The following is a 17,215-nucleotide window of genomic DNA, read 5'->3' on the forward strand; positions in this document are numbered from 1 at the left end:
CATAAGTTTTCTGACAAGAAATATATGACATAAATAATGAGTCTGGCTGGGCTCTACCATCTTTTCTTCAGTTTCAGGACCCATTTGCACCAGTTTTCCTTTGATTATTACCACAGAAATGTACATAAAAGACAATTTAGAAGTAACTTTCCTTGCTTCTTGCCAATTAATATGTTAGTTCAGTGGTTCTCACATTTGCTCAGGGACAGATTGCCCAGGTTTTGTGGTGCGTTTCAGAACACCATGGAAGAAATGGACTCGTTAATTCTGTTGTATGGACTAAGAACATATTTTATGTTTATACAATCATGTATATAAAATCACAATCCTGAGCATAGGTGCCCATGAAAAACAGTCACTAAAACAACAGTTTACTCATTTTTTGGTTTCCTTCTGTATTTGTTACTTTATATAGCCTTGGTTTGTAAGCACTTAGTACGTGACAGCAGAAGTTCAGAGCCAACACCAAAATGTAATGCAAATATAGGAGAGACAAACGAAAACTGAGGACACATCATCAGTTATATTATGTATCTCCTACAAATTGAGAATGACCACCAGTGTTTTGTTTATTTATTATTTTTCTTTCTTTTTTTAATTTAGTAAATGCAAATTTCCAAAGTACAGTTTATTGATTACAATGGCTCCCCCCCCATTATTTCCCTCCCACTCGCACCCCTCCCATCTCCTGTTCCCTCACCCATTCCATTCACATCAAGATTCATTTTCAATTCTCTTTATATACAGAAGATCAATTTAGTATATATTAAGTAAAGATTTCATCAGTTTGCACCCACACAGAAACACAAAGTGTAAAATACTGTTTCAGTACTAATTATAGCATTACTTCACATTGGACAACACATTAAGGACAGATCCAAAATGAGAAGTAAGTACACAGTGACTCCTGTTGTTGACTTAACAATTTGACACTCTTGTTTATGGCGTCAGTAATCTCCCTAGGCTCTAGTCATGAGTTGCCAGGTCTTTGGAATTCTTTTGAGTCTGCCAACTTCAATCTTATTCCAACAGGGTCATAGTCAAAGTGGAAGTTCTCTCCTCCCTTCAGAGAAAGGTACCCCCTTTGATGGCCCCATTCTTTCCACTGGGATCTCACTCGCGGAGATCTTTCATTTAGGTTGTGTGTTTTTTTTTTTTTTTTTTTTTTTTTTTTTGCCAGAGTGTCTTGGCTTTCCATGCCTAAAATACTCTCACGGGCTCTTCAGCCAGATCCGAATGCCTTAAGGGCTGATTCCGAGGCCAGAGTGCTGTTTAGGACATCTGCCATTCTATGGGTCTGCTGTGTATCTCACTTCCCATGTTGGATCATTCTCTCCCTTTTTGATTCTATCAGTTAGTATTAGCAGACACTAGTCTTGTTTGTGTGATCGCTTTGACTCTTAGACCTATCAGTGTGATCAATTGTGAACTGAAATTGATCACTTGGACTAGTGAGATGGCACTGGTACATGCCACCTTGATGTGATTGTATCAGAATCCCCTGGCACATTTCTAACTCCACCATTTGGGGCAAGTCTGCTTGAGCATGTCCCAAATTGTACATCTCCTCCCTCTCTTATTCCCACTCTTATATTTAACAGGGATCACTTTTCAGTTAAAATTTAAACACCTAAGAATAACTGTGTGTTAATTTATAGAGTTCAACCAATAGTACTAGAACAAAAAAAAAAAAAAGGATAAAGTATTACACTGTACAAAAAACAGTCAGGACAAGGGCTGATCAAGTCACTGTTTCTCATAGTGTCCATTTCACTTCAACAGGTTTCCCCTTTGCTGCTCAGTTAGTTCTCGCCGATCAGGGAGAACATATGATATTTGTCCCTTTGGGACTGGCTTAATTCACTCGGCATAATGTTTTCCAGATTCCTCCATTGTCGCTCCCCCTCTTCGTGGAGGAACGACACAGGACCCTGCGCTGTTCTTTTGTCTGCTCGGCCCTTCCCGGGTTTGCTGCTGGCTCTTCCCGGGTTGGCTACCGTCCCTTCCACCTCCGTGGAAGGGCGGTTCCCCCTGCCACTTTCCCCACTTCTGCAGGGGAGCGGCGCACCGCCAGCCGGCTCTCTCGGGGGCTGCTCAGGTGTTCCTTCAGATAGATGTTCCTGGTGCATGTTGTCTCTCTCCTCCTTTATAGTCCTCTTCCACCAATCCCAACTCTGCTACCCACACACTGAGTACGCTGCTCTCCTGCAATCAGGAGCAGGTCCTGCTGTTTATTGGTTGAACTGGAGGCAGCTGTGTAGAAGCTGTTTCCTCCTCTCCCAGCGCCATATTGTGGGAGAGCAGATGCATAGAATAAGTCTTAATTCCAGTAACAGTCTAGTCCGAGTTGCTCCCCACACTCCATCTTGTTGCAAATAACTGGATTTCATTGTTTTTGACTGCTGTATAGTATTCTATAGAGTACATGTCCCATAATTTCTTTATCCAGTGTACTGTTGATGGGCATTTGGGTTGGTTCCAGGTCTTAGCTATTGTGAATTGAGCTGCAATAAACATTAAGGTGCAGACAGCTTGTTTGTTTGCCAATTTCATTTCCCTTGGGTAAATTCCAAGGAGTGGGATGGCTGGGTTGTATGGTAGGGTTATATTCAGGTTTCTGAGGAATCTCCAAGCTGACTTCCATACTGGCTTAACCAGTTTGCATTCCCACCAACAGTGGGTTAGTGTCCCTTTTTCCCCACATCCTCTCCAGCATCTATTGTTGGCAGATTTCTGAATGTGAGCCATTCTAACTGGGGTGAGGTGGAACCTCATTGTGGTTTTGATTTGCATTTCCCTGATGGCTAGTGATCTTCAACATTTTTTCCTGTGTTTCTTGGCCATTTGGATTTCCTCTTTTGAACAATGTCTATTGAGGTCCTTGGCCCATCTCTTAAGTGGGTTGTTTGCTTTGAGGTTGTGGAGTTTCTTGATTTGTTTGTAGATTCTGGTTATTAATCCTTTATCTGTTGCATAGTTTGCAAATATTGTTTCCCATTCTGTTGGTTGCCTCTTCACTCTCCTGACTGTTTCTTTTGCAGTACAGAAACTTCTCAATTTGATGCAATCCCAAATGTTAATTTTGGCTTTGACTGCCTGTGCTTCTGGGGTCTTTTCCAAGAAGTCTTTGCAGGCGCCTATATCTTGCAGGGTTTCTCCAATGCTCTCTAATAATTTGATGGTGTCGGGTTGTAGATTTAAGTCTTTAATCCATGTTGAATGAATTTTTGTTTAAGGTGAAAGGTAGGGGTCTTGCTTCATGCTTCTGCACGTGGAAATTCAATTTTCCCAGCACCATTTATTGAATAGACTGTCCTTGCTCCAGAAATTGGTTATAGATCCGTGATCAAATATAAGTTGGTTGTAGATGTTTGGATTGATTTCTGATGTTTCTATTCTGTTCCATTGGTCTATCCATCTGTTTCTGTACCAGTACCATGCTGTTTTGTGTCGGGGACCACGCAGCATGTGACCTCTTAGTTGAGAGACAGGGCTGGACAAGCCAGACCTGATAGTACTGATAACGCAACCTTGTGTGACCTTGTGCCTTAAGGCCTTGTAACCTTTTCCCTACTTGCACTAGCATTGCAGCTACAAGATAAGCCCCCCCCCCCTCCTTCCCCCTCCCGATACCCTGCCTCGATGATATATAAGTGTGTGGTTGAAAAATAAAGTCGCAGCTTGATCGGCACCTGTCTTGCTGCCATCCTTGTGTCTCCTGTCCCTTTCATTTCTCCTTCTAGGTGCTCGGCCCCAGTTGCTGTCCCGCGGGACGGGACAACTGGCGCCCAACGTGGGGCTCGAGTGCGGCCCTTGGGGTTCGAGTGCCTGTAAGATTGGAGGAACGCCGCCTTCCAGGAGGAAAACTTGGATCCAAGTGATTGTGCGACCGGCTCGGAACTGCCCACCCGAGATCATCAGCATCGGTCGACGCTGTGGAGTGAAGACGGCGCAAGGTAAGTGACAGCTATGGGACAGGCATTATCGTCACGGGAAATGTTCATTTCGGGTCTCAGGGAGGCCCTCAAGACACGAGGAGTTCGGGTTAAAAATAAGGATCTAAAGGCATTTTTTGAGTATGTAGAAAGATTGTGTCCCTGGTTCCCCAAGGAAGGAACAATTGACGAGATCAAGTGGGAAAGAGTTGGAAGTTGTTTAAAGGATTTTCATGAGATCTTTGGCCCTGCAAAAGTGCCTATTACGATTTTTTCATATTGGAACCTGATTAATGACATTCTAAAAACCCGTCACCTAGATAAGACTATTGATGCCCTAGTAAGGGATGGTGAGGAGACGTTACAGCAATCCTCCCGACCTGCATCTAAATGCCCATCTGTCATTCTAGATATACCCTCCACTGATGATGACCCCAACAATAAAATTAAAGAGCCCACTTTAGCCCCTACCAACGAAGCGAGCCGACTATATCCTGCCATCCGAGACAAATTAGATTCAGATGAGGAAGCTGCCCCAGAGGAAGAGGTCGTGCACTATCATAATTCCAATTGGCCCCAAAATGTTAAAAATCCCCCGCCATACAATACTCACCCGCACCTTCCCATTTGTGCCCCCGCTCTCTATGACTTTAACCCTCCTGTGCCTGACTTGTCGGCCTTGTGACAGTCACTTCAACAGAGACGAGAGCACATCCAGCTCCTTAAGGAAATAAAATCCCTTGACGAGGAGCTCCGCCACCTTGCCTTAGAGCAGCCCCTTCCAAAACCTAAACAAGGTAAAGTCAGGTCCAAAACCCAACCCCTTCTAGCTTTCCCTGTAACCAGGAGGCAAGCCGGAGGTCATTCTGAGCCTGCCGCTGATGGGGTAAATGAGGCTGAGGAGAATTCGCCCCACCACTCTGAGGAAGATAGTGAGGAACCTGGGTCGGAGGAGGAAGATCAGGTCCCCAATCAAGGACCTGGTAATGGACAGCCGCCACCCTATAAAAAACTTAGTCTCAGATTTATTGAAAAACTTAAAACTGCTTGCACCCAGTATGGTCCCACTGCCCCGTATACTCAGGCCTTATTGGAAAGCCAGAGTGCCCGGTGGCTTACACCTAATGATTGGGACTTCCTCGCCAGAGCTGCTCTCAGCGGAGGTGACTATGTCCTGTGGAGGGCTGATTATGTTCAAATTTGTAAAGAAATAGCCCAACAAAATTTTGCTAAAGCTTCATCTAAAAATTGGACCCTCAAAAAACTTTTGGGAGATGCCCCGTATAATTCCAACAATTCACAAGCCCAGTTCCCTGATGGACTTCTGGCGCAAATTAAAACTGCCGGACTAGGGACTTGGAGAAAGCTCCCTCAAAGGGGAGCAGTCACTACCTCTTTGGCTAAGATTCAGCAGGGGCTCGACGAGCCTTATAGTGATTTTGTCTGGCGCCTTAATGTTGCAGCTGAGAGACTAGTTGGCCCAGGAGAAAATGGAAGTGCATTTGTTACGCACCTCGCCTTTGAAAATGCCAACCCAGCTTGTAAAGATATTCTTCGGCCTCATAAACATAAGGGTGATCTTTCAGACTATGTGAGGCTCTGCGCTGGTGTGGGATCGGCCCATGCCATGGGCTTGGCAATTGGGGCCGCACTCAAACTGACCCAAAATCCCTCCAAGGGGACCTCCACTTGCTACGCCTGTAAACAGCCTGGACATTTTGCCCGCGAATGTCCAACTGCCTTATCAAACAGGCCCATGGCCCAAGGCGCGGCTCCATCTCCTCCAGGTAGGCCGCTCCCCTCCACCCCATGCCCCCGATGTCATAGGGGTTATCACTGGGCAAATGAATGCAGGTCAAAGACTAATTCTTCAGGCCAACCCCTCCCTCCTAGTGTGCCGGGAAACTCCCAGAGGGGCCAGCCCCTGGCCCCAGTTTCTCAAAGGACAAACCCTGGGGCAGTACGGTTTGTCCCTTCCCAGCCTCAGGCTCAGCAAATACCTCAACAATTGCTTCTCTCCAACGAGCAACCCCAGGTAGCGCAGGACTGGACCTCTGTGCCGCCTCCGATACAATATTAGATTCCACCCAGGGCCCACAAATTATCCCTACAGGGGTGTGGGGCCCCTTGCCTTCGGGTACCTGTGCTTTTATTCTTGGCCGAGCATCAGCCACCCTTAAAGGCATTCAAGTTTTTCCCGGTATTATTGACGGTGACTTTACCGGGGAAATAAAAATCCTAGCAGCCGCTATCAGTGGAGTAGCTGCCGTTCCACAGGGCACCCGTCTAGCACAAGTGGTTCTTCTGCCTTTAATTACTGGAAGTACATCCTCAATTTCTTCCAGGCCCCGAGGCATTACCCCTTTGGGCTCTTCGGATGCTTATTGGGTCCAGCCAATTACAAAAAATAGGCCTGTGTTAACCCTTACTATTGAAGGAAAGGATTTCAAGGGCTTTTTGGACACAGGGGCAGATGCCACGGTCATATCTCAAGATCATTGGCCCGCCCATTGGCCGCTGACCGCATCTCTCACCGATTTGCATCTCTCACCGATTTGCGAGGTATAGGTCAGTCCAATAACCCCCAAGTCAGCTCAAGGGTATTACGCTGGAAAGATAAGGAAGGCAATCAGGGCACTGTGACTCCTTTTGTATTACCAGGCCTTCCTGTTAACCTGTGGGGACGTGACATTCTCTCCCAAATGGAAGTTATCCTGTGCAGCCCTAATGCTGTGGTCACACAACAAATGCTGCGCATGGATTATGTGCCTGGCACAGGACTTGGAAAAATGAGACAGGGCATAACTCAACCTATTACAGCCCCCTCTAAAACAGATAGACATGGGCTCGGATATTCGGATTTTTAGTAACGGCCACTGGCCTTCCTGTACCCCATGCAGATAAAATCACATGGAATACTCAAACTCCTGTTTGGGTGGATCAGTGGCCGCTTACTCAAGAAAAGCTAAATGCCGCTACAGCGCTTGTACAGGAGCAGCTCGCGGCTGGACACCTAGAGCCTTCCAATTCTCCCTGGAATACGCCCATTTTTGTCATAAAGAAAAAATCTGGTAAATGGCGCCTTTTACAGGATTTGCGCGCCGTTAATAAGGTCATGGCACCCATGGGTGCCCTCCAACCTGGCATCCCAACCCCCGTGGCCATCCCAAATGGTTATTACAAAATAATTATAGATCTCAAAGACTGTTTTTTCACTATTCCTCTACACCCTGATGATCGTCCTTATTTTGCCTTTAGCCTCCCCCGTGTTAATTTCCAGGGACCGATGCAAAGATTTCATTGGAAAGTCTTGCCCCAGGGAATGGCCAATAGCCCCACCCTTTGTCAAAAGTTTGTAGCACAGGCAGTGGACCCGGTTCGTTTACACTGGCCGCACATTTATATTCTACATTATATGGATGACATTTTACTGGCGGCTCAAAACAAGTCAGACCTACAAGATTGCTTTACAGCACTTTCTAAAGCCTTTCTTGCCCTTGGTTTACAAATTGCTCCTGATAAGGTCCAGTTACAAGACCCCTTTACCTATTTAGGTTTAAAATTACAACAGGATTTGGTTTTTGTGCCCCGCATCCAGTTCCGCTTGGATTGCCTCCATACCCTTAATGATTTTCAAAAACTTCTAGGAGATATTCAATGGCTCAGGCCCTATTTAAAAATATCTAATAATGTCCTTTTGCCCCTCAATGACATTCTGCGAGGAGACCCAGATCCCTCTTCCCCCCGCGAGCTCACCCCTGCTGCGGGAGACGCATTAAACCAAGTAGCGCAAGCCATCAGCCAACAGTTTGTTTCACAGATTTCTTATACTCTCCCCCTGCTTTTTGTAGTTTTAGCCACACCACATACGCCCACTGGAGTTTTTTGGCAAAAATCCCTCATGCCCAGTAAAAAGGGTCAACCTCTTTTCTGGGTTCATCTCCCCATTTCCTCATCTAAGGTAATTGCAGTATATTTGTCTCAGGTTGCTTCAATAATCATCAAGGCTCGTTTCCTTTCCCGCCAATATTTTGGAAAAGACCCCAATGTTGTAGTAGTGCCATATACCCGAGAACAGACCCAGTTCCTTCTTCAAACTTCTGATGACTGGGGAATAGCCATGTCAGGATTTATGGGAGTCATTGACAATCACCTCCCTGATGACCCCGTGTTACAGTTTGCCCCTATTCCTTTATTTTCCCAAAAAATACAAAAAGTAACCCCATTCCAAAGGCTGTTACGGTGTTTACAGATGGGTCCTCCAATGGAATGGCTGCCTTCGTGGCAGATAACCATTCCCACGTATTTAAAACATCTTATCAGTCGGCTCAGTTGGTTGAGCTGTATGCCATACTTCAAGTCTTTACACAGTTTTCCAGTCAGGCTGTAAATATTTATACCGATAGTGCATATGTAGCTCACTCCATTCCGTTGCTTGAGACTTCTCCTTTTCTTAAAACAACTTCCAACGCTATGCCCTTGTTTATACAAATTAAAAAGCTAATACGAGAAAGACAACAGCCCTTCTATTTGGGACATATTAGGGCACACACAAGCCTACCAGGGTCACTCTCAGAAGGTAATGCCCAGGCAGATGCTGCTACAAGGCTTACCTTCCCCACAACTGTGGGATCAGTGCAGGAAGCTCAGAACTCAGAAGGTAATGCCCAGACAGATGCTGCTACAAGGCTTACCTTCCCCACAACTGTGGGATCAGTGCAGAAAGCTCAGAACTCAGAAGGTAATGCCCAGACAGATGCTGCTACAAGGCTTACCTTCCCCATAATTGTGGGATCAGTACAGGAAGCTCAAAACTTGCATAGGTTGCATCACTTAAATGCTCAATCTCTCCGTTTGTTTTGTAAAATTTCACGAGAACAGGCTCGTGAAATAGTCAAAAAATGCCCCTCATGCATTATAAGCCAACCTGTACCGCATTTGGGAGTCAATCCGCGTGGTCTTCTCCCTAATCAACTGTGGCAAATGGATGTCACACACTTCCCAAAATTTGGCAAACTAAAGTATCTCCATGTCTCTATAGACACCTATAGTGGCTTTGTCTTTGCCTCCCCCCACACAGGAGAAGCTGCTAAGGATGTTATCTCGCACCTTATCACAGCTCTTTCTGTACTGGGAAAACCTGTTAAGATTAAGACAGACAATGGCCCTGCTTATGTCAGCACTAAGTTTAAACAATTTTGTGAGGCGCTCCATATTAACCACATTACAGGAATTCCCTACAATCCACAGGGACAGGGAATCGTTGAAAGAGCCCATCAAACACTAAAAACTTGGCTCACTCGGCTTGAAGCCACTTCCTTGTCTTTTGCCTCTCCCCGAGACCGATTGAATCATGCGCTCTTTGTGCTAAACTTCCTGACCTTGGATAATAATAATCATTCAGCTGCGGACCGTCATTGGCACCCTTCCCCTGATACGGCTCCGCCTATGGTAATGTGGCGAGACCCCCTCACCAGTAGCTGGCACGGCCCAGATCCAGTACTCATTTGGGGACGTGGCTCAGCCTGCATCCTGGACCAAAAACAATCGGCACCAAGATGGCTACCTGAAAGATTAATTAAACAAGTTAATCCGCCAATTCCTACAAATAATGATGTTGTTCCAGAGCCTGTACTTGGCCCTGAGAACGCCTTTTCTTTATACCCACAGGAATGAAAAGACCCGGCTGGACGCTACTGGGACTCATTACAGGACTCCTTATTATTGTTGGAATTGTTGCCATTGTTGCTATTTGAGTATCTTATCTTCTCTCTATTCTCTCCTCCCCTGCTACATTTCCTGAGGGCTCACTGATTAACCCCTCCAAAGGGCCCTAATACAATGGCCCTCAGCCTTGCTCTCCTGATGATGGCAATCTACACCATCCATTGGGCTCCACCAGTCTTTGCAGGGCTTGACAACCCTCAGGGCATTCAAAAATACCTTCAACAGCATCACCCTTGTACCTGCTCAGGGGGCATAATAGTATCTTTCCCACGAACCCGTGGCCGTGGCCATGCTCAAAAGCCGCATTTTACACAAGACTGCGGAGATAAAACTGCTTATCTGACCGTCCCAGGTTCCCGATGGTTCTGTGTTCCCAAACCTAAGCTAGACTCTTACCGCACTGGGGATCAGTGCCCATCAGAGTGCAATAAAACTATCCATTACTCCGTGCACTCCTCCTGTTATACACAGTATCAAACCTGTAATAAGGGAAATCAGCGTTTATTGTTTGCCGTTATATCAGGAGATTATGAGGGAACGTTCGGAGGAGAGTTGTCCTCTTCACGCTTCAGCTCCCCCTCCTGCCCCACTAAGGGACAAGTAGCCTGCTGGTACCCTATAGCCCCTGTGGGAGTGTCTGACTGTGGAGGCCCTCAGGATACCCTTACTAAATTAAAAACACAAAAGGTACTCGAAACCGTATTTGAAAGCCTTTACCCTTCCCTCCAATACCACCCCCTGGCTAAAGTTCATTCCAGAGGAAATAAAGACTTGGATGTCAATACCATCGATATCCTTACCAACACCCATAAACTGCTTAATCTCTCTGCCCCAAACCTTGCAAGAGACTGCTGGCTCTGTTTACGCCAGGGACCCCCCCCTTCCTCTTGCCATTTTTCTACCGCTTAATAATACCCTTGAGTTCAATAGTTTCTTGGGCCACCCCCCTATGCAGCCCTTTCCCGTTCTTCCAGTCCCAACGGAAAATATCACTTGCCTTTATAAACCTCCCAACAACAATCCCTTCGATATCGATGTAGACCTTGCTCCTTTCTGTACAAATAATGTAACAGTAAACTACCCTCTTTATGCCCCTAATTCCACCGTTTTTGTATGTAGGGATAATTTAGCTTATACCATTTTACCAACAAATTGGACCGGTAATTGCATGCATGCTATACTTTTTCCTGATATAGAGATTATCAATGGAGATACCCCTGTTCCTATCCCCTCCCTTGATTATATTGCAGGGAGACAAAAACGAGCTATTCAATTTATTCCTTTATTAGCCACATTGGGAATTTCCTCAGCTATGGTTACAGGATCCACAGGACTAGGAATCGCGGTCCACAAATATAGAGAATTGTCCCAACAACTTATTAATGATGTGCAGACCCTATCTACCACCATTCAGGACCTTCAAGATCAAATTGATTCCCTAGCGGAAGTGGTTCTACAAAATCGTAGAGGCTTAGACTTGCTTACTGCTGAACGGGGAGGTATTTGCTTGGCTTTACAGGAAAAATGCTGTTTTTATGCTAACAAGTCCGGCATTGTTCGTGATAAAATCAAGACACTTCAAGAAGATCTGGAGCGTCGTCGATGTGCCATGGCTGAAAATCCCTTTTGGACTGGATGGAATGGACTGCTTCCCTATTTGCTACCGCTTTTAGGCCCCATTGTTGGGTTGCTTGTTGTGCTATCTATAGGTCCTTGTCTCCTCAATAGGCTGATGACCTTTATCAGACAACAAGTAGATAATTTAGCAGCCAGACCAATTCAAATACATTACCAAAGTCTGGCCATGGAAGATCCCATGGAAAACGTTATCTCTCTCTCTGGCCGGTGAAGTCTGGCCAGCGAGGTCACAGTCCCTCCAACAACTGACTCTCCCCTTCGGTCTGCTGCTGCCCCAGTCGGGAGCCCAGGAAGGGCCCCAGGCCTATCAATAAAATGAGCAGTAAGCCAATGACGGGCACCTTCCCGGAACCTCACCCACCTAAGACAGGAGTCCTTGGGGACTGGCAAGGATATCCAATGACGGGTAAGAGGTGATGGAGCCCCGGGTCGATTCCTAAGACAGGCACTGCTCGCTCATCATGCTTGGCCTAACCGGTAGCCATTTCTGTTTAATTGATAAGAAAGGGGGATATGTCGGGGACCACGCAGCATGTGACCTCTTAGTTGAGAGACAGGGCTGGACAAGCCAGACCTGATAGTACTGATAACGCAACCTTGTGTGACCTTGTGCCTTAAGGCCTTGTAACCTTTCCCCTACTTGCACTAGCGTTGCAGCTACAAGATAAGCCCCCCCCCTCCTTCCCCCTCCTGATACCCTGCCTCGATGATATATAAGTGTGTGGTTGAAAAATAAAGTTGCAGCTTGATCGGCACCTGTCTTGCTGCCATCCTTGTGTCTCCTGTCCCTTTCATTTCTCCTTCTAGGTGCTCGGCCCCAGTTGCTGTCCCGCGGGACGGGACAGTTTTGATTACAACTGCCCTGTAGTATGTCCTGAAATCTGGTATTGTGATGCCTCCTGCCCTGCTTTTGTTGTACAAGATTGCTGTAGCTATTCGAGGTCTCCTGTGTCTCCATATGAGTTTCAGCATCATTTTTTCCAGATCTGAGAAGAATGTCTTCAGTATTTTGATTGGTATTTCATTGAATCTATAAATTGCTTTTGGGAGAATGGACATTTTGATGATGTTGATTCTTCCAATCCATGAGCATGGAAGATTTTTCCATTTTTTGGTATCCTCTTCTATTTCTTTCCTTTAGGTTTTGTAATTTTCATCATAGAGATCTTTAACGTCCTTGGTTAAGTTTATTCCAAGGTATTTAATTGTTTTTGTGGCTATTGTGAATGGGATTGATCTAGCAGTTCTTTCTCAGCCATGGCATTGCTTGTGTATACAAAGGCTGTTGATTTTTGTGCATTGATTTTATATCCTGCTACTTTGCCAAACTCTTCTATGAGTTCCAATAGTCTCTTAGTCGAGTTCTTTGGATCCCCTAAATAAAGAATCATATCATCTGCAAAGAGGAATAGTTTGAGTTCTTCCTTTCCAATTCATATTCCTTTAATTTCTTTTTCTTGCCTGATAGCTCTGGCTAAAGCTTCCAAAACTATGTTGAATAGGAGTGGTGAGAGTGGGCATCCCTGTCTGGTACCAGATCTCAGTGGAAATGCTTCCAACTTTTCCCCATTCAATAGGATGTTGGCTGTGGGTTTTTCATAGATTGCTTTGATTGTATTGAGGAATGTTCCTTCTATACCCAGTTTGCTTAGAGTTTTCATCATGAAAGGGTGTTGTATTTTATCAAATGCTTTCTCTGCATCTATTGAGATAATCATATGATTTTTCTTCTGCAGTCTGTTAATGTGGTGTATCACATTGATTGTTTTGTGCACATTGAACCATCCCTGCATACCAGGGATAAATACCACTTGGTCTGGGTGGTTGATCTTTCTGATGTGTTGTTGCATTCTATTGGCGAGAATTTTATTGAGGATTTTTGCATCTATGTTCATCAGGGATATTGGTCTGTAATTCTCTTTCAATGCTGTGTCTTTTTCTGGCTTGGGGATTAAGGTGATACCTGCTTCATAGAAAGAATTTGGGAGGATTCCCTCTTTTTCTTTTTTTTTAAACTTTTATTTAATGAATATACATTTCCAAAGTACATCTTATGGATTATAATGGCTCCCCACCCCCATTATTTCCCTCCCACCTGCAACCCTCCCCTTTCTCGCTTCTTCTCACTTTCCATTCACATCAAGATTCATTTTAATTTCTCTTATATACAGAAGATCAGTTTAGCATATATTAAGTAAAGATTTCAACAGTTTGCACCCACACAGAAACACAAAGTGAAAAACACTGTTTGAGTACTAGTTATAGCATTAAATCATAATGTACAGCACATTAAGGACAGAGATCTTTCATGAGGAGTAAGTGTACAGTGACTCCTGTTGTTGACTTAACAAATTGACACTCTTGTTTATGGCATCAGTAATCACCCTAGGCTCCAGTCATGAGTTTCCAAGGCTATGGAAGCCTTTTGAGTTCACTGACTCTTATCATATTTAAACAAGGTCATAGTGAAAGTGGAAGTTCTCTCCTCCCTTCAGAGAAAGGTACCTCCTTCTTTGATGACCCATTCTTTCCACTGGGATCTCACTCATGGAGACCTTTCGATTAGGTCATTTTTTTTTTTTTTTTTTTTTGCCAGAGTGTCTTGGCTTTCCATGCCTGAAATACTCTCATGGGCTTTTCAGCCAGATCTACATGCCTTAAGGGCTGATTCTGAGACCAGAGTGTTGTTTAGGATATCTGCCATTCTGTGAGTCTGCTGTGTATCCCGCTTCCCATGTTGGATGGTTCTCTCCCTTTTTTGTTCTATCGTTTAGTATTTTCAGACACTATTCTTGTTTATGTGATCCCTTTGACTCTTCGTCCTATCATTATGATCAATTGTGAACTGAAATTGATCACTTGGACTAGTGAGATGGCATTGGTACATGCCACTTTCATGGGATTGAATTGGAATCCCCTGGTATGTTTCTAACTCTGCCGTTTGGGACAAGTCAGCTTGAGCATGTCTCAAATTGTACATCCCTTCCCTCTATATTTACACTCTTATATTTAACAGGGATTCCCTCTTTTTCGATTGTTCTGAATAGTTTGAGAAGAATTGGAGTTAGTTCTTCTCTAAATGTCTGGTAGAATTCAGCAGTGAATCCATCTGGTCCTGGGCTTTTCTTTGTTGGGAGGGCCTTTATTACTGTTTCAATTTCTGTCTCAGTTATGGGTCTGTTTAGGTTTTCTGTGTCTTCCTGGTTCAATTTAGGTAGGTTTCATGTGTCTAGGAATCTTTCCATTCCAGATAGATTTCCCTGTTTGCTGGCACACAAGTCCTTGTAATAATTTCTAATGATTCTTTTTATTTCTGTGGTGTCTGATGTTACATTTCCTTTTTCATCTCTGATTTTATTGATTTGGGTCTTTTCTCTTGTTTTTTTTTTAGTGAGTTGGGCCAATGGGGTGTCAATTCTGTTTATTTTTTCAAAAAACCAGCTCCTCCTTTGGCTGATTTTTTGTAATGTTATTTTGGATTCAATCCTGTTGATTTCTTCTCTGATTTTGATTATTTCTCTTCTGCTACTAGATTTGGGTCTGGTTTGGTGTAGGTTTTCTAGATCCTTGAGATGCATTGAAAGCTCATTATTTGGTGCCTTTCCAATTTCTTGATGTAGGCACCTATTGATATAAACTTTCCTCTTAACACTGCTTTTGCTGTATCCCATAAGTTTTGGTATGTTGTGCTGTTATCCTCATTTACTTCCAGAAAATTTTTGATTTCTTCTATGACCCAGTGTTCATTCAGGAGCATGCTGTTCAGTCTCCATGTGTTTGCATATGCTCTAGGGATTCCTGAGTTGCTAATTTCCACCTTCATTTCACTGTGGTCTGAGAAGCTGCATTGTATGATTCTAAATTTCTTTTTAATTTGCTGAGACTTGCTTTATGGCCTAGTATGTGGTCAATCCTAGAGAAGGTTCCTTGTACTGCTAAGAAGAATGTAAATTCTTTATGTGTAGGATGAAAAGTTCTGTAGATATTTGTTAGATCCACTTGGGCTATAGTGTCAATTAAATCTATTGTATCCTTGTTGATCTTCTGTGCTGTTGATCTGTCTAAAATTTTCTTGTTCTTGTTCTTGTTCTTGTTCTTGTTCTTGTTCTTGTTCTTGTCCTTCTTGTTCTTCTTCTGAGAGAGTCAAAAAGAGATCTCCCCTCTGCTGGTTCACTTGCCAATCCTCATATGGCTGGAGCTGGGCCAGGCTGAAGTGAAGTATCAGGAACTCAATCAATGTCAACTGAGTGTCAACTGCTAGTTGACACAACTCAGTATTCCATTTTAAAGATAAAATATCTTTTGTTCAATGTGAAACATATCTGAATTGTAAGTGACAATACTCTGATAATATTTATTTTGGGTTATGTGTAGGGGTGCAAAAGAAGCATCCTTCAACAAAAATGGACAAAGGAAAGGCTTATTATTGTAGGCTACATTTTCTCTTTTCTAGTCTACTTCTCTACGTTAATTCTGTAATTTTTCTTTAGTCATATCCTTCTAGAATAAATCCCTTTGTTACGGGAAAATTGCGGCAGAGAAATTATTGTTACCTTAGTTCTTTGTCTCACATGGAAGAAGAATTTCCAAGAGGACAGCAGAAAGATTTAAAAAGATTTATTAGAGTCAAAGACATCCAACCAAAGTGGCATGAAGAGGGGCTTTCAAGAGAGGAAAAAAACCCCAAGGGGCTTGGTGGTAGTGGGGTTTTTAAGTACAATTTTTCAGGGAAAAAAAAAAAAACTTGACAATCAGATTGGCATTCAGTTACCAGGTGGAGACAAAACCCATTAAAAGGCTTGACTTACATCCTGTCTGGCCTGCTCATGATAAAATAAAAAAACCATCCAGAAGGGTGGGATATGTAACTTGTTTTCACAATAAGCTGTGAATTTAGGAAGAGCTCCCTTGCTATTCTCATGGTAAATTTGGAGATTCTGAAGAAAGGAGGGTAGCCTGTTTGTTCCTGCTATAGATAAAGTTTTTGGGGAGGAAAGCAAATACTTTACACCCCAAATTCCATTGGGATCTCCTGACTACCTATTAACCCATCTGATACCTCATACCCTCTTTCCTTCTGTATCTTCTGTAACATTCTTGTTAATAAGCTCTCATTCTACATCTCTGACGCTGTCTTGATGGCTCCTTGTTTTTTACCTGTCTCTTGAAGATCAGCAGCTCCACAGCTGGCCATGTCTCAGTCTCAGCAGATACTATCTCTATGACCTCTATGGAGTGGATTCATAATTCTCTGTAAAAGCTTGAACCATTCTGTTAGTCCTCAGACCTTGTTTCTACAGTGTCCAGTTAGTTTCTCACACACATTGTGATCATTTCGTTCATACAACAAATAGTTTTTGAGTACTGACAACATGATTATGAATAGCATGGTTCCCCTGCGCTCAAGTTTTTCAGGGTTTCACGTGGCAGTTAACTTTCTAGAATCTCTTCCTTAGAATGTGAGATCCTTGGAAATGTATGTGCCAAGATTTGACCAATAACTGATACGTTGAGATGTTCAAAAAATGTTTGCTGAATTAATCCATGAGTCATAGATAACTGAGGATAAACAGTATCTTACCTTCAGCACATCCCCCCAATATTGGTTATCCAGTTTCAGTTGGCACTGAAAATTTATTGTTTAGGTTTATAGGCTTGGTGAGAAATGAGTTTTCCAGATTTCTTCTTTCATAATGAGAAAAAAAGAAATGAATCTGACTGAGAAAATCCAGGGAGATGTGAAGAGAGGTAGAAGGAAATGGCCATTTTGCAATGAAGAAGTCATATCAACAAGTTAGAAAAAGGGACTGAACTATTCACCTCACCTCGTAGTGCTTGCTCAAAACAGTCAATAAGTACAGCTGTTTCAGTTTTGTCAGTTTTGCCCTCCAAATTAGACACGTGCCTTCCATTTC

This window comes from Oryctolagus cuniculus, chromosome 6, assembly GCF_964237555.1.
Source record: "Oryctolagus cuniculus chromosome 6, mOryCun1.1, whole genome shotgun sequence".
Lineage (NCBI taxonomy): Eukaryota > Metazoa > Chordata > Mammalia > Lagomorpha > Leporidae > Oryctolagus > Oryctolagus cuniculus.